Source organism: Hyla sarda, chromosome 4 (assembly GCF_029499605.1).
Source record: "Hyla sarda isolate aHylSar1 chromosome 4, aHylSar1.hap1, whole genome shotgun sequence".
Classification (NCBI taxonomy): domain Eukaryota; kingdom Metazoa; phylum Chordata; class Amphibia; order Anura; family Hylidae; genus Hyla; species Hyla sarda.
This window is the reverse complement of record NC_079192.1, coordinates 41893040-41911444: the sequence shown is the minus strand read 5'-3', so window position 1 is coordinate 41911444 and position 18405 is coordinate 41893040. Positions and strand designations below refer to the sequence as shown.

Here is an 18405-nt window from a genome sequence, read left to right as displayed (position 1 = left end):
CTTTGTAGTATTGGTCTCCTTATTTGGGAAAGAGGGGCACAGAGGCACCCAAAGAGGGTCTCAGATTATGTACCGTAACGCTGGTGGTCTATGCCCACCGGTATACCACTCTCCTCCCAGAGGCCATGGCTGCAGGTTATCTTCTTAGTGTGGCTTCCTGTCGAGCATGTGTTCTTTTCCCACCTATCACCTGCACTTATCTAGTATAAATGGCAGCTCCATCTTGCAATAAGTTTCCTACTTCGCTAGTGTTCTCTCATGTGACTACATTTCCCTATGACCCAGGTTTTCCTCTTTGACTCCATCCATGCCTGATGTTTGGTAGCATATTGTATTTCCCATGTCTGACGTCAGCCTGTTTAGACATTAAATTTGTGCAACCCACCCTGATCTGTCTAACCATGCATGTAAGCTGCGGACTCATTACCTTGACCAGCACCAGGACTCTTCTCCACTGGCTGCCACCTATATGGTACCACTTACAGTATCAACCTGCAGTGAAGACCAGATCTTCACCTGCATAAGGGATGGAAGAAGACGAGTCACCGAATCAGCTCTGCTCCAAAAGATTCTCCCAAAACCAAGGAAATGGATCTAAAGTGAGATTTATTGACACATATAAAACATTTTAAAACAATAACAGGTTTGGGAGTAGGTATCCTTCTTCCTCGGATTGGTCAATACCTACCCCACGAAACGTGTTATTGTTTTATATTGTTTTATTAATAAACTTAACTGAAGATTCATCTTTTGGAGCAACACCGGTATAGTGCCTCTTCTTCCTCTTCTATCTCTTATGCATAAACACGGACGTGCCCTTTGGCCGGATTCTGGATTGGGCGCCCACCTGCGGCTTGCAGTTCACATCTCTTTTTACCACTGTAGGGGTGATATGCTATATCTTAAATGTGAACTCTGCTGCATAATTTCTTATCCTCTATCCACAGTAGAGAGGATCATGTGTCTGATCACGTGGGGGGATCCGAATGCTGGGACCCCTGCAATCTCCTACCCAGCACCCTGGCTCTCCTCATGCACGGAGTGGACCCTGATCCATGCACGGATTACTGTCGATCACTGCATGAAGTGTATGACCAAAACGCCGCCTCCATGTATCTCTGAGGGAGAGCCAGAGATCCAGTGTTCGTGTATCTCTGGCTCTCCCAAAGAGATACATGGAGGGGCAAGTCGGCTTCCTAGTCAACAGTAATCTGTGCATCGAGGGGCCAGGACTGAGATTGCGGGGGTCCTAGTTCTTCCCCCCCCCCCCCCCTTGATCAGACACTTATCCTCTATCCTGTGGACAGGGGGTAAGAACCTATGTACCGGAGTTCCCCTTTAGGTACTACACCAGACCAGAGTATACTGGGGCCTCACCAATGCGGTTCTATTCTCTACCAAATGGGATTACATGAGGTGCTGTCCTCTCAGTTTTCTCTTTTTTCCCCACTCTAGATCCTCATCCATCAAGAGAAACAACCAGGGACTGTTTAGCCAATGCCCTCAGGAGTGATGCCAAGGTCAAACTGTTAAGAAAGGTCCATACCCGATGACCTTCACAGTTACCGTAAAGACTACATGCATACTATGGTACTGCAAGTATGATGCCATGAAAAATAACTTTTGAAGACGGTTTCCTACAAATCTTCTTTATTCCGGTTTCCCCCCTTGTGTTTTCTAGGTGCCATCTTTCTGGCGCGGCTGACGTGCGCTGCACATATAATGTCCTCATTAAGTGAAGCCTCAGATTTTAAAGCATAGCATTGATTCTAAGCACCAATCCAGGAATTCATCCCACGGACAGCTGGTACTTCTTGTGGGAGTCCTCCGCTGCGCTACAGTCATGTTCTATAATTAATTAGAAAAATAAAAAAAAGCTGCCATAACCGAGAATGGGGATCATACCTGACCAGTCTGAACCGCCATGTAATTAAATCCCTTCTCTTCCGAGCACATTAATGTATCGTATAGGGGGCCCACGTATAGAAACGGTGACGCAATCATCATGCAGAGCAGCACATTTATTATCGGAGGATAAAATGACTCAATTAGAGCGACATAGGAAAATCATAACGTCGCTGAACGCCGGTCACAGATTTCATCAGCGCAATTTCTAGCAGATTGGTATTTTTTCCAGGTCTATTGATGACTCACATCCAAAGCAAATGAAGCAAAAAAATAATAATAACAGCACAGCATAACATAAATATAAAAAAAAGTAGAAACAAATTTCAGAGTGGCAGCTGCAGGAGATCGGTTGTTTCTTCATTGGAAAATGTAGAAGCTTAAAGAAGATGTCCAGTGCTAAGAAATGTATCCCCTATCCGCAGGATAAATGTCTGATTGTGTGGGGGGGGTCCGACAGCTGGGACCCAGCGATCTCTCATACAGGGCCCGACTCGGCCCTGGCTGAGCTGCTGTGTGTGCCGTTTCGCACACAGCAGGTCAGCTTGTACAAACACCCCCCCTCCATTCAACTCTATCGGAGAGACAGAGACAAAGCATTCCCGTATCTCTGCCTCTCCCATAGAGATGAATGGAGGGGGCGTGTTATGACCACTGGTCATTGACCAGCCCCTGAGAACCAACATTTACCCCCTATCTTGCAGATAAGGGATAATGGGGAAGATTTATCAAGACCAGTGGGGAGGAAAAGTTGAGCAGTTGCCCATAGCAACCAATCAGATCACTTCTTTCAAAATGAAAGAATAAATCTGATTGGTTACTATGGGCAACTGGTCAGCTTTTCCTCTGCACAGGTTTTGATAAATCTCCCCCAAATTTCTTAGCACTGGACATCTTCTTTAACACTTTGGGGACCAAGGGCGTACCTGTACGCTTTGGTCCCGCTCCCCTTCTATGACGCAGGATCACGGGCTGACCCATCGTCAAAGCGGGGTGGTCCCGGTGGCCATCAACGGCTGGGACCTGTGTCTAATGCCAGACATCACTTATCGTGGTGATGCCTGGCATTAACCCCTTAGACATACCAGTCAAAGTTGATCGCGCATCTAAAGGGAAAGTAAACCGTTCCTGGCAGCTCAGTCGGACTGTTCGGGACCGCCGCAGTGAAATTGGAGGAGGGTCCCTACCAGCCTCCTCGCCATCTGATCGGTGATCTGCACTCCACGTCAGCTGGTTTTTAGATGTTGTGGTGGAATGAGTGATGTCATTACAAAGTAAAATTGGTGGTGCAAAAAACAAGCCCTCATGTGGGTCTGTAGGTGGAAATGTTATGATTTTTATAAGGTGAGGAAGAAAAAGAAAGTGCAAAACTGAAAAATGGCCTATCCTTAAGGGGTTAAAGGTTTGAGATGCAGTGGGAATTCGCATAAGGCCATGTCACGCCCTCTCCCATAGACTTGCATTGAGGGGGCGTGGCGTGACGGCACAAAATGTTCCGGATGCACAATGGGGGAGATTTATCAAAAACTGTGCAGAAGAAAAGCCCAAAGCAACCAATCAAATAGCTGCTTTCATTTTTTTTTTTTAAAGGCTTCAGAGAACTACAAGGAGCTATCTGATTGGTTGCTATGGGCAACTGGGCAACTTTTCCTCTGCACAGGTTTTGATAAATCTCCTCTGTTGGGGCGAGATTCATCATAATCTGTGCTGAGGGAATGTTGACTAGTTGCTCATAGCAACCAATCAGATCGCTTCTTTCATTTTTGAAAAAGCCTCTGAAAAGTAATAGAAACAATCTGATTGGTTGCTATGGGCAACTTTTCCTCAGCACAGGTTTTGCTGAATCTTCCCCATGATACTTTCATATGAAAAAACATGTTTTATTTATTTATTTATTTTTATTTATTTATTTTTTTTATTGTTTTTTTTTTAGCATTTTGCCACAATTTTTACATATAAATGATTAAAAAAGAACTGATTTACAAAAAAAAAAAAACGACTGGAAAAATGCACTCTGAATAAAACAAAAATTTGGGGAAAAAGAAAAAAAATGCTCTAAAAAGTGATGGGAAAAAAGTCTTAAAAATTTGAAGCCCATGTTGCTTGTAAAGCAAACATATTTTTGAGCCTCAAAATGCACAGTGTGAACATAGCCTAAGGATGCCCACATTAGGCTGTCAACCAAATCTTTCTTGACCCCCATGTACACATTTATGCTCGTCTCAGCCAAGCATGCATGTTTTCATAATAGGAAAAAAGGGGAGTGTGCTGCTGCCATACACCCTGAGAACCGAAGCATAGACAACAGCTCTCTCTCCTGATTCCCTGATAGACATGCACATTCAGCTCGGCTCAGCGTGCATGTGTTTTGAACAAAGGGAAAACCTGCTGACAGATATCTCTGGTGGCATCTTATCTGCCCTGGAAAATAATAGAATTGGGTGTCATGACAATCCAGCTGCCTAGACCTTTTCTCCCCCAACATCTCTCATCTCCCCATACAAGTGCACACTCAGCTAAGGTGAGCATGCATGTGTTCTGCATTGGGAAATAGGAGTAAGAAGCTGCTAGATACCTCTAGCAACAGCTTATCTGTCTTCAGAATTAAAGGATTGGGCAATATTGAGTGTGTAGACCAGTATGTATATCGGCTCACTCCCTATGGTGCCATCTTCATATTGTCCCCCAGAACCAATGTTTCGTACTCCGGTAATACCACACATGATGCCATCATTTTCACCAATTCCATGCGGTATGGGCTGAAATGGGCCCCATGTTACAGATCTGTACTACATGGATCTATAATACGGCCATATGCTGTATACACAAAGATGTCAGCATTTTTTTTTTAATCAAGCTTATTGCAAGTAGAGTTGCTTAAATTTTTTATATAGTCGATGCCATGGGGAGCAATAAAAAATTGTTGCAAAAGTGAACATGTCCTTAAGGATGATTAAGATCTCCCCAAGAAGGTACTAATATCCCTATGGCTCTGTCTGTAGAGTAGTAGCTGGAGAAAAAACAAAAAAATAAAATAAAATAAAAAATAGTGTAACTAGAAATGAAAAGGTAAACAACATTTATAATAATAAAAATTCCAGGTATGTATATGAATTATTTATGGCCTTAGTGTATCAGCTGGAGAGGTTGTACCAGTCTCGGTCTTGCTCAGTCTCTTATTCCACTTGGTTGCTCTTGTTGTGCATCCGCCTCCTGTATATAGTATGAATCATACAAAACAGATGTTCACTCTCTGAATATATCAGATAAATGTTATCCAGGGTTTTGTTTTATGGTTGTTTTTGTGTTTTCATTTCCTTGAAACCAAAATGTGGGAAGATCTTCATAGTTTCAATGGGGGACATCTATCAATGTTGGTGTAAGGTAGTAACGATTTTACCCTTGTTTGCCTGGTGTATTGTTTATACAGTTGCTCAAAATTTACCAAATTGGCACACGGGACTTGATAAATTTTGCTCAATTATAGAAACCAGTGAGCTGCAGAGCTAGGTTTAAGCTTTGTGCTCTAGCATCTGACACTTTTGTACGTGTCCTATTAGGTGGTTTAGGTTTGTGCAAAAAAAAAGACAGCTCCATTGCAAAAAGTGGGGTACAGTGCACCAAACAGTAGACAACTTTGAAAGATGTTCTATCAAAAATTGTGCAAATAAATAGCAAAAAAAATTAGCAATTACAAGGACATTTAGAACATTGAAGTTGTGTAAAGCCAATGATAGATGTCCTCCAATGTGGCCAATATACATTGTGGAACTCTGGCCAACTTGATGCTATGAAGAGCTTCCAAAATGTATATGGCCACCTTAAACTATGAAGAGCCTGCAGTGTATATGGCTACCTTAAACTATGAAGAGCCCGCAGTGTATATGGCCACCTTAAACTATGAAGAGCCCCCAGTGTATCTGGCCACCTTAATGGAGATGTCCAGTACAGACTATTCCTATTCCATCCTGCCCGGGCTGCAAAAAAATAGAAAAAACTATTCACTTACCTTCCTACGTTCTGCGCCTCGACCGGTGATAGGCTGAAGTGCTGTGTGACGTCCTTGGCTAAAGGAAGTAGAAAGTAGACAGCCCGGCTGACCGATCAGCTGTTGCGGAGCTCTGGGGGAACGTAGGAAGGTAGGTCAAAGTTTTTCTCTATTTTTTTTGCAGCCCGGGCAGGATGGAATAGGAAGAGTCTGTACCAGACATCTCCTTTAAAGGACAAGTATCATGGAAAAAACTTACCCCCTATCCCCCTATTGTGAAGGAGAGCTGGGGCTCCAAACAGGAGATCGTGTGGGGCCCCAGCATTCGGACCCCCCGCAATCTAAATATCCTTTGGATAGGGGATAATATTTTTCCATGATACTTGTCCTTTAAACTATGAAGAGCACGCCAATGTATATGGCCATCTTTAGGCTACAGAGAGATTTCCAATGTATATGGTCCCATTAAAACTATGAAGAATCCCCCAGTTATAAATGGCCACCTTGAAATTATAAAGAGTTCTCCAATGCATCTGGCCACCATAAACATTGGGGAACTCTACGTAGTTTAATTGTGGCCACATCCATTGGGAAGCTGTTTTTAGTTTCAAGGTAGCCACAAACATTGGGGATCATTCCATAGTTTTAAGGTGGCCATATACATTGAGGAGCTCTTTATAATACTAAGTTGGCCATATACATTGGGGGTCTTCACAGTTTTAAGGTAGCCATATACTTTTGGCAACTATTCATAATTTTTGGGTGGCCATGTACATTTGTGAAAGCTTAATAGTTTTAAGTTGGTCATATACTTTGTGCAGCCCTTTATAGTTTTGAGGTGGCCATATCCACTGGGGAAATATTCATAGTTTTAAGTCGGACCTATAATTTAGGGAGCTCTTCATACTTTTAAGGTGGCCATATATATTGGGGAGCTCTTTATAGTTTTAAGGTAACCATAGACATTTGGGAGCCCTTTATAGTTTTAAGGTGGCCTTATGCATAGGAAGAAGTAGGTTAATGGTTGAACATCCGTTGAATGACATCAGCTGATGAATGATCTATATGGCAGCACAACGATACACTATTTAGTCCATAATAGAGTAGAACGTCCATTCAGAGTGGTCATACATAAGCAACAAAATCCGATGAAGGATGAACAATCTTTTTGAAATTGTTCCTTAAGGGTGCTTATACACTTTAGATAAAAGTCGTCCGAACCTGCCAGATGATGTTGGGGGAGAGAAGGGTTGGATATGTTAGATTTTATTTGCCCAACCCTATTGTTGTATAGGAGAAAAGATGGGCCAGAGTGGTCTGGCAGTGGTTTACACCTCCCCTCTCCATAAAGTACACATGGGATATTCGGGAAAGATAGCAAACATCTTCTGAAAGTATGTGATCACCTTAACAGAGAGATCCTTCATGGACTAGCAACTATTTATAGACACAGACAACTTTGTCCCAGATAATGACAGTCTACCATTGGATGACTAAAACTGTCATTTGTTGTAAAGTTACATGTAATGAATCATCATTGTTGTTAAAAACTTCTACTTAATCAACTTTAGTTTAATCTGTATGGCCGCCTTTAGAAAAATGGTGGCCAACCCAACATATTGTGGGGCATCAAAAGTGGCCCTTGAGTTTGTTAAATTTACACCCCATTACTTTGGAACAAAAAGGAGAGAAGTTCTTGGGATGTGCTATAAAACGTAACTATTACTATTGATGATTAAAAGTTATACAAATATTAGTGTCTGAATTATTATATTGCGCAATGGCAAAAATGATAAGGTTGAGTGCACGCTGACCCGGTGTGGCTGGGCCCAGCCACACATAGTGGCGCACAATAACTGTTAAATAACAGTATCAAAACTCAGTAAATACCACCAACGTGCTTCTACCACCAATATTGGTGGTGTCATCAGGGAGGTATACTATGTACAATGTAGTAGACGCAACTTAACAAGATATAGTAGCCCACAGTAAGTATAAACTAGACTACAGTATATGTAAAGACCTGGGAGGTACAGTTTGAGAACCCTCCAGCACTCAAACTTTTAGTGACGGAAAGTATACCATGGTGCTCCCATAACAGAGGAGGAGTACCTCCTTAGTTCTTTATGGTTAGTGTTCAGGTGTGCTAATACCTGACCTTTATTCTGGGGTTGGTAGCAGCGCCATATTTGCTTGGGGCAGTGAATCCAACAATGGAAGGATGACAGTTTCCTATCATTGTCTTACAAGGCCCAAATATATCCCATTACCATTACTCCAAATTTCAGCCATATGCACATAAACATCCACTTTATTGTTAAACTGAAATTGGAACTAATACCATTAATCTATTGGTAGTCACTGAGCAACAGCATCGGGCACAACCATCGACCTTTTGACAGCCCAAAGGGAAACTATCTGCTCTTTGATAGGAAATAATCAGACCGAGTCCAAGTGGTTTTGCACTGGTGGACCGACAGACATTGGAGATCTAGAGAACGGGGTAGAGTCCTTAGTGTCCATTGGTTCTTTGTTGTTGTGTTGCCCAAAGAACTTATATAGCTGTTGGCCAAACAAGCCAATATGTCTGACTCCTATACTTCCTGGTCTCCCATACTCATGAACAATCATCTTGGCCAAGCTGTTTTCAGTGGGGAGTAGGCATTAGGACCTTGTCAAATGGGCATTTTCTAAGATAAAAATTCAGCATTGATATTACTTATACTTCTTCTTTAGTGTTGACTGGGCATATTCTGCCATGCAAGCATTTCCGCTGCCTGCCATGTACAGGTGGGTCTAGCGTATTACTTAATAATATTAGGATGTCCATAGATATTAAATGATTGAAGAAACCAGTCAAGCTGAGGCAGAGACTTTTCATGTTTTTGTGCCAAGGCATCAGATTAATGCCAGTTTTAAGTCACCGACAAGAAAGCTCCCGATACATATGTAACACTCCGTCTTCTTACACGTTTTTTCCTTGCCTTAAATGAATCTTTTATGTTGGAGTGACATATCCACAGCTTGAGAGCGTGTTGTCAAGATAACAGAATGCTCTGATCGCTCTTGTCAAAATTGTGGAGACATTTGTACGTCTATTTTTATCGCTGTTTAAATCGGTGACCAAGATGTTGTTGAATGTAATAATGCATAAGAATAGTGGCCTGCTGGCTCGAATGATGACTACAATTATGTATATATTGGGATCCCGCAGCAATGATCAAAATAGGACTTAACCCCTTAAGGACGCAGGACGTAAATGTACGTCCTGGTGAGGTGGTACTTAACGCACCAGGACATACATTTACGTCCTGTGCATAACCGCAGGCTTCGGAGCGATGCCCGTGTCATGCGCGGCTGATCCCGGCTGCTGATCGCAGCCAGGGACCCGCCGGCAATGGCTGACGCCCGCGATCTCGCGGGCGTCTGCCATTAACCCCTCAGGTGCCGGGATCAATACAGATCCCGGCATCTGCGGCAGTTCGCGATTTAAATGAACGATCGGATCGCCCGCAGCGCTGCTGCGGGGATCCGATCATTCAGAACGCCGGACGGAGGTCCCCTCTCCTTCCTCCGTCTGGCTCCCGGCGTCTCCTGCTCTGGTCTGTGATCGAGCAGACCAGAGCAGGAGATGACCGATAATACTGATCTGTTCTATGTCCTATACATAGAACATATCAGTATTAGCAATCATGGTATTGCTATGAATAGTCCCCTATGGGGACTATTCAAGTGTAAAAAAAAATGTAAAAAAATGTAAAAGTAAAAGTAAAAAAAAAGTGAAAAATCCCCTCCCCCAATAAAAAAGTAAAACGTCAGTTTTTTTCCTATTTTACCCCCAAAAAGCGTAAAAAACATTTTTTATAGACATATTTGGTATCACTGCGTGCGTAAATGTCCGAACTATTAAAATAAAATGTTAATGATCCCGTACGGTGAACAGCGTGAACGATTAAAAAAAAAAAAGTCCAAAATTCCTACTTTTTTAATACATTTTATTTTAAAAAAAATTATAAAAAAATGTATTAAAAGTTTTTTATATGCAAATGTGGTATCAAAAAAAGTACAGATCATGTAGTGTTGCTCGCGAATATTCGCAATTCGAATATTATTCGCGAATATCGCATATTCGCGAATTCGCGAATTTCGCGAATATAGCGCTATATATTCGTAATTACGAATATTCGTTTTTTTTTTTTTTTTTTTTTTTTTTTTTCTTCACAGTACACATCACAGTGATCACCCCTCTCTGCTTCCAGCTTGTGTGGTGTAAAGAAGGCTGTAATACTACTGTGTGAGACTGGCGGGCGAAAATTCGCATATGCGAAAATTAGCATATGCTAATTTTCGCATATGCGAATTTCCACATATGTTAATTTTCGCATGCGCGTATTTTCGCATACGCGAAAATAAAACGAGGATATAACGAATATGCGAATATTCGCGAATATATGACGAATATTCGTCCATATATTCGCGAATATTCGCGAATTCGAATATGGCCTATGCCGCTCAACACTAAGATCATGGGCAAAAAATGAGCCCCCATACCGCCACTTATACAGAAAAATAAAAAAGTTAGAGGTCATCAAAATAAAGGGATTATAAACGTACTAATTTGGTTAAAAAGTTTGTGATTTTTTTTAAGCACAACAATAATATAAAAGTATGTAATAATGGGTATCATTTTAATCGTATTGACCCTCAGAATAAAGAACACATGTCATTTTTACCATAAATTGTACGTCGTGAAAACAAAACCTTCCAAAATTAGCAAAATTGCATTTTTCGTTTTAATTTCCCCACAAAAATAGTGTTTTTTGGTTGCGCCATACATTTTATGATATAATGAGTGATGTCATTACAAAGGACAACTGGTCGCGCAAAAAACAAGCCCTCATACTAGTCTGTGGATGAAAATATAAAAGAGTTATGATTTTTAGAAGGCGAGGAGGAAAAAATTTAAACGTTAAAATTAAATTGTCTGAGTCCTTAAGGCCAAAATGGGCTGAGTCCTTAAGGGGTTAAAGGGGTACTGCACTGGAAAACTTTTTTTTTTTTATTAAACTGGTGCCAGGAAGTTAAATAGATTTGTAAATGACTTCTATTTAAAAATCCTAATCCTTCAAGTACTTTTCAGCTGCTGTATGCTCCACAGTAAATTCTTTTCTTTTTGAATTCCCTTTTTGTCTGACCACAGTGCTCTCTGCTGACACCTCTGTCCATTTTAGGAACTGTCCAGAGTAGGAGAAAATCCCCGTAGCAAACCTATTCTACTTTGGACAGTTCCTAAATTGGTGTCAGCAGAGATCACTGTGGTCAGACAGAAAGGAAATCCAAAAAGAAAAGAACTTCCTGTGGAGCAAATAGCAGCTGTTAAGTACTGGATTTTTAAAAAGAAGTCGTTTACAAATCTATTTAACTTTCTGGCACAGGTTGATTTAAAAATATATATTTTCCAGCGGAGTGCCCCTTTAATGGTGAAAGTTTTTGACACTAGTTCGGAAGGGCTTACTGTATCTTTCGCCCTATAGGACGCACCGGCATATAAGACGCACCCTATTTTTAAGGTCCAAAAAAAGATTCTGAACCCAACAGTGATCTTCAACCTGCGGACCTCCAGTTGTTGCAAAACTACAACTCCCAGCATGCTCGGGCAGCCGTTGGCTGTCCGGGCATGCTGGGAGTTGTAGTTTTGCAACAGCTGGAGGTCCACAGGTTGAAGACCACTGGTATAGGAGATAATACTCACGTGTCCCCACCGCTCCGGACCCGTCACCGCTGCCCTGGATGTCGCTCCATCGCTGTCGCCGTGTCCCCGTGGTGTCCCTGACGCTCCGGACGTCTTCTTCCCCGGGATCCACGCTCTCCGTCGCCGTCATGAAGTCTCTACGCACGCCACTTCTATTGGATGACGGGACGGCGTGCGCGACGACGTGATGACGTCGAAGGAGAGCACCAGCCATGCAGGGCATCCCGGCACGGAGCAGACACCGAGGAGGCAGGTAAGGTCCCTCCCGGTGTCCTGTAAGCTGTTCGGGACGCCGCGATTTAACCGTGGTGGTCCCGAACAGCCCGACTGAGCAGCCGGGTTAGTGTTATTTTCGCTTCAGAAGCGGTGGTCAGCTTTGATCGCCGCGTCTGAAGGGTTAATACAGGGCATCACCGTGATCGGCGATGTCCTGTATTAGCCGCGGGTCCCGGCCGTTGATGGCCTCAGGTATTCGCCGTATAAGACGCACCAACTTTTCCCCCCCAGTTTTGAGGAAGAAAAAGTGCGTCTTATACGGCGAAAAATACGGTAATTTTTGTCCCTTCTCACCCCCTATCCATGGCTTTTAGGCCGGTTCCCTACCTCTTTATTTACTAACAATAAGGTTTTGCATTACCTAGTGGCAAAGCAAATGGAACCAACCTTGTAATAAGACTTTTTTGTAGACGTGGCTACCAACAAAAGGCAGGGTCCCCCTATCCCAGCACTGGTCTGTGTATTATTATTATTTTTGTAATTTTGGATCATTTGTGAAGTAAAAGTTAAGTTTTACTATATCAAGAGCCTTATTGGGGATTTTCTACAACTATTGAATTTGTACTTACTGCGTAGCAAGACATACACAGTATACCTTGCTGCTCTGTTCATATTCATTGGTTGGAGCACTCTCCATCCAAAGTGAAAGGTCATCCAGAGGAACAGGGTGATGCTGTATTCATCGTCATTTACACTCTACATTCACTGGGCTGCTTGTTCTGCATCAGGCCCATCAAGTGTTTGCTGAGCAGTGAGGCATATAGTGTATATACAGTAGAAAGTTTCCACAGATCTCCACAGAAACTACATACACAGGTAGGGACTCCTGTCTTCGACAGTAGTCCATGCTCTTCTACAGAAAGCAACTATGGTTTATGTTTTGCTGCTTACTGTCTCTCACCAAAACAAGACAAGCACTGATGCAAAGTTCCTGGCCAACAAGTGTAACATTAAATTTGAATGGTATCAATGGCAGATTTGCATCAAACCCTCCCTAAATTTCAGGAAGTTCGTTCATCTCTGTTGATAAATGCGGGCCACCATGTTTGGATCTAGAGGTCTACACAAAGCAATGTTTTCGCATGGACCTCCATTAAACTACATCTTTGATCTCATGTTCCACCACAGCAGTATCATTATTAAATATGTCACTTTTTAAAATTTAGACCTTACACCTTAAACAGAGGCCAAAAACGCAATATGGACATTACACAATTTTTTTGCTGACTTCAGAGTTAACAGTCTTGGGCCCGGTGATCCCAATTCAACCTATTTTCAAACAGTGCTACACTGAACCTCTACATCCTATGGCCTCATCTCAATTTGGAATACAACATTCCCCCATAGTAACAGTCTAATCTGTATAATAGGAACCTGGAGAACTTGGAATTTACTTATGAGGCCACAGGTGCCCACACAAAATACATTAAAGGGAACTTGTCGTTAAAGGAGTACTCCGCTGGAGAATTTTTTATTTTTTTTAATCAATTTGTGTCAGAAAGTTAAACAGATTTGTAAATCACTTCTATTTAAAAAATCTTAATCTTTCCAGTACTTATCAGCTGCTGTTATGATCCACAGGAAGTTCTTTTCTTTTTGAATTTACTTTCTGCCTGACCATGGTGCTCTCTGCTGGCACCTCTGTCCATTTTAGGAACTGTCCAGGGCAGGATAGGTTTTCTATGGGGAGTTGCTCCTACTCTGGACAGTTCCTAAAATAGATAGAGGTGTCAGCAGAGAGCAATGTGGTCAGACAGAAAGGAGATTCCAAAAGAAAAGAACTTCCTGTGGATCATACAGAAGCTGAGAAGTACTGGAAGGATTAAGATTTTTTAATTAAATTCATTTACAAATCTGTTTAACTTTCTGTTACTAGTTGATTTAAAAAATGTTTTCCAGTGGAGTACCCTTTTAATTTCATGCTGCCCAACCGATGGTGTATAACAAATATCTATATAGGCCTATTATTATGGCATCTGATTTTGCCCTGGGATAGAAGGGTCTAGGGGTTATTTCCCCTTTGTTTTCAATACCCCTTTTATTAATTTGGCAGTGCAGTTCCTAGGAGACAGGAGTTCTGCACAGTTTCTTACCAATAAAAAAGGAATGGGACCAACCAGGATCCACCCCCCCCCCCCTCTCCATGGGCCCCATAGCAGCTGCATGGTCTGCCACTATGGTACAAATGCCCTTGTGCCCTACCCCTGCTGATTTATCAGGGCCATTCCTGGTGGCTTCTCTGCCACCTCGCCAACCTTAATTGATAGATCCCCTCCTGTTTAAGTAAACTGAGAGACAGACCTATCAATCAAGGCTGGCAACGCAGGCAGAAACCACTGGGGATCATACAGATGACTCATGGTTCAGGCAGCATGAAAGCGATGACAGGTTCCCTTTATTGTGAAGCCTGATGATTTTGGCAGGCTGGCCAACCATGTAGTGTTCAAGAAGTCCTCCCCAGAAGGCAGATATTGAGAGAACAAAGGATTGGGAAGTTGGATGCACTAGGCTTTTGTTGAGAAGGTAGATAAGCAGCCACAAGGGGAGACTGGTAGAGGTTAACCCATGGCCGGCTCTACCTATAGACAAAATAGGAAGCCGCCTTGAGCGCCATCTTGATGTGGGGGGAGGGGGGGGAGGTGCCGCTCTGCCTGCCGAATGAAAGTAAGACAACCAGCATTCGAGCCACTCGCTCAGCCAGCATAAGACGTGTCAAGAGGGCGGCACAAATCCTTGCACCAGCCCTGGGTTAACCATCTCATCTCTCCAATAAAAAAAGCAAACATGCTATGCCAACCTGTGTATGCATGTATATGAGGGGGGGGGGGTATAGAGGGATAGCTGTAAGGTATCTGGTGTGTATGGCCAGACATAGTTAAGGTAACAATTGAGCACTTTAGCTAAAATGTCATTCTCCTGAGGGCCGCTATGGAATGCTAGAAAAATAATATAAATCTGGGCTCCTTACCCTTAGGTGTTGCGCTACGAGCCTAACACCTACACTTGCATGTGGACAATGAAAATAGGTGAGCCGCCACAGGGTGATTCCGGATGAATGGCAGACAATCCGGTATGTGCAATGGAAAGGTAGAAAAATGAAAAATGGTTCCCTGGATAAAGGCACTTCTCCCAAGATGTATAAATAATTAATTTTATTGGTAGGGCAACGCATTTCGATCCTGGACCAGGATCTTCGTCAGGCAACTCCTACCCAAAGGAGACCCTCAGCTTGAAGATTTTTGGTAACTTGATGATTGTTTTCAGGCAACAGACCTTCTAAGTGTCTCACAGTAAACAATGTCACTATACAGACCGCAGTACCCATAGACCTCTCTACTCCGTCCTGTTTACAAGTCTAAAATTCTGATGGCGTAAAATGATTATCACAACATCCCTATCTCAGCTTCTCTGTGTATTCTGCTCCGTAAACACTCTGGGCAATAAAAAGTTTTCATTAAGCTGAAATCTATAAAGATTCTTCCTGCTAATTACAGACAAGGTAGAAATCACCATGAAAGCAAGAGGGTCATTGGTATCCATCACAGGCTCCAAATATCATTGCATTCAGATAGACCTAAAAAATCAATATTGGATGTGTGCAGACTCATCTAGACTGTCTAGACCTGATTCCAACCTGCTGCTCTCCAGCTGTTGCAAAACTCAAATTGTTGTCATGCACGGACTATTACTCTCTGTTTAAAGGGGTTCTCCACCCCTAGACATCTTATCCCCTATCCAAAGGATAGGGGATAAGATGTCTGATCGTGGGGGTCCCATGCGCCATGCTGCACCCGGCATTTGTTTAGAGCGTCAGGTTTAGCACCGGAGGCTTGTGACGTCACGGCCACTCCCCGCTCGTGATGTCACGGCCACGCCCCCTCAATGCAAGTCTATGGGAGGGGGCGTGACGGCATGGCATGGAGCGAAGTTCATTCCATACACAGGATGTCTGGGGTGCTGCAGCCAAGATCACGGGGGTCCCCACGATCAGACATCTTATCCCCTATCCTTTGGATAGGGGATAAGATGTCTAGGGGCAGAGTACCCCTTTAAGCATACTGGGGGTTGTAGTTTTGCAACAGCTGGAGTGCCACAGACTGGACCAGTGGTCTAGAGAATTCTATGGAGATGATATGGTGTTAGAGGGACTTTACCTGTGGGAGAATTGGAGACAAAGGCAGAACAAGTAATCAATATAGAACAAAATGGAACAGGACCCACTTCCCTTCATCGATCAACAAGTGGGTTCAAGACTTTGGTGACTTTTCCCTTACTTGGTCAGTAAACATCTTCTTACCTCCTCCTGTAGACTAGTTACTTCTCCCTGCACATCTCAGGCTACTATTACAATAAGGCCCTCTCTGCTACAATGAGGCCCAGAAGCAGCTTTGTCAATTGCTACCTGGATATTTACATGAATGCACCAAGAATCAACACAATATACATATGAGTTACATGCAGTAAATCCATATTATATCTATGGAGGCTTGGCGAAATGCCTGAAATGATCAATCTAGAGATGTTGACCCTTGGTTTAAAGAGGTACTCCACCCCCAGACATCTTATCCCCCATCCAAAGAATAGAAGATAAGCTGTTTGATCGCAGGCGTCCCGCAATCTCAGCTGGGGTACCCCACGATCTCACCTGCGACAACCCAGACATCCGTTGCACGGAGCGAACTTAGCTCCGGGCCAGATGACTGGTGATGAGGGGCGGAGGCTTGTGATGTCACGGTCACACCCGCTCAATGCAAGTCTAAGGGAGGGGGCATGATGGCAGGGGCATGTCCATGACATCACGAGCCTCCGGTGTTGCACCCGATGCTCTAAATGAACACCGGGTGCAGCAGGGAGATCGTGGGACCCCCGCGATCAGACATCTTATCCCCTATCCTTTGGATAGGAGATAATATGTCTAGGGGCAGAGTACCCCTTTAAAGAAGCTTGGTGTAAAGGGGAATTAAACTCTCAGAATTATCAGCCAATACTGTGACCTGGCAGAGGTTCACTTATGACTTTTGTACAACACAAATAGAGCAACATATCCGCACATCCACCATATGTAAATTGATCTACTTGCTTTTCAGCATAATTTAAAAAACTAACAGGTTGTATTTGATCAAAAAGCCCACTCGCCACGTCAAGGCCACCTAGTCAGAGTGGGTCCCTAACCTAACACTGGAGTGGCACGGGGCGGCAACCACTGCCTCCAAGACACCATGCCCATAGGGGGAGCAGCACAGTGGCCAGGCAGCCCCACTGCTGCCCGACCAAGCCCCTGGCTTTGGGCCACACCACCCCACAGACAAAGCATCACAGAAACAATGGCCGCCACAGAGAACCACACCAGTATGAAACCTACCATGTGCTCCCTGCCAGAGGGCTGGGAGAATGGCAGGAGGAAACCCTTATGCAGTTTCCTGCTAATTAAAAACATCTGGGCCAAATGGGTGGAGTGGAGTGCTGGCCATGGAAGAAGGGAGAGACTACATATGTACAACACAAAAAGAGAAACACAGCCGCACATCCACCATTTATATTTTAATCTACTTGTATATTTCTACTTGTATATTTCTAAAGAACAAGGAAAAAGGATGACCAAGCACCATTCTATTACAGAGATGGCATAGGATAGAAACTTTTAAATACATAAAGAAAATCAATACAGTAAAGGAGGAGAGGAGATTTATTTGCATAGGAGACAAACTACCAAAAAAGGACATAGCTTTATATTAGAGGGGAAAGGTTTCTGCAGTAATATCAGGAAGTATTTCTTTACTGAGGGAGTAGTGGATGCATGGAATAGCCTTCCTGCAGAAGTGGTCGCTGAAAATACAGTAATGGAGTTTAAGCATGCATGGGATAAGCATAAGGCTATCCTTCATATAAGATAGGGTAAGGCATAAAGCTATCCTTCATATAAGATAGGGATAAGCATAAGGCTATCCTTCATATAAGATAGGGATAAGCATAAGGCTATCCTTCATATAAGATAGGGATAGGTATAAGGCTATCCTTCATATAAGATAGGGATAAGCATAAGGCTATCCTTCATATAAGCTAGGGATAGGCATAAAGCTATCCTTCATATAAGATAGGGATAGGCATTAGGCTATCCACAATATAAGATAGGGATAGGTACAAGGATATCCTTCATATAAGATAGGGATAGGCATAAGGCTATCCTTCATATAAGATAGGGAGAGGCATAAGGCTATCCTTCATAAAAGATAGGGAAAGGCATAAGGCTATCCTTCATATAAGATAGGGATAGGCATAAGGCTATCCTTCATATAAGATAGGGATAGGTATAAGGCTATCCTTCATATAAGATACAGATAGGTATAAGGCTATCCTTCATTTAAGATAGGGATAGGTATAAGGCTATCCTTCATATAAGATAGGGATAGGTATAAGGATATCCTTCATATAAGATAGGGATAGACATAAGGCTATCCTTCATATAAGATAGGGATAGGTATAA

General features: G+C 42.9%; 1 protein-coding gene and 1 long non-coding RNA gene across 2 annotated transcripts in view; one reads left to right on the top strand and one right to left on the bottom strand.

Annotated features, from left to right (window-relative positions):
* The window catches only part of LOC130367823 (uncharacterized), a 66810-nt gene extending 64155 nt beyond the window's left edge, over nucleotides 1–2655 (top strand). Inside the window, exons 2-3 of the long non-coding RNA XR_008892183.1 lie at nucleotides 1456–1590; nucleotides 1682–2655. This is a non-coding gene — a long non-coding RNA (uncharacterized LOC130367823). The remainder of the gene's footprint in view (nucleotides 1–1455; nucleotides 1591–1681) is intronic.
* Nucleotides 1–18405, bottom strand: part of OLFM2 (olfactomedin 2) — a 372622-nt gene that overhangs the window by 342811 nt on the left and 11406 nt on the right. The window lies entirely within an intron of this gene.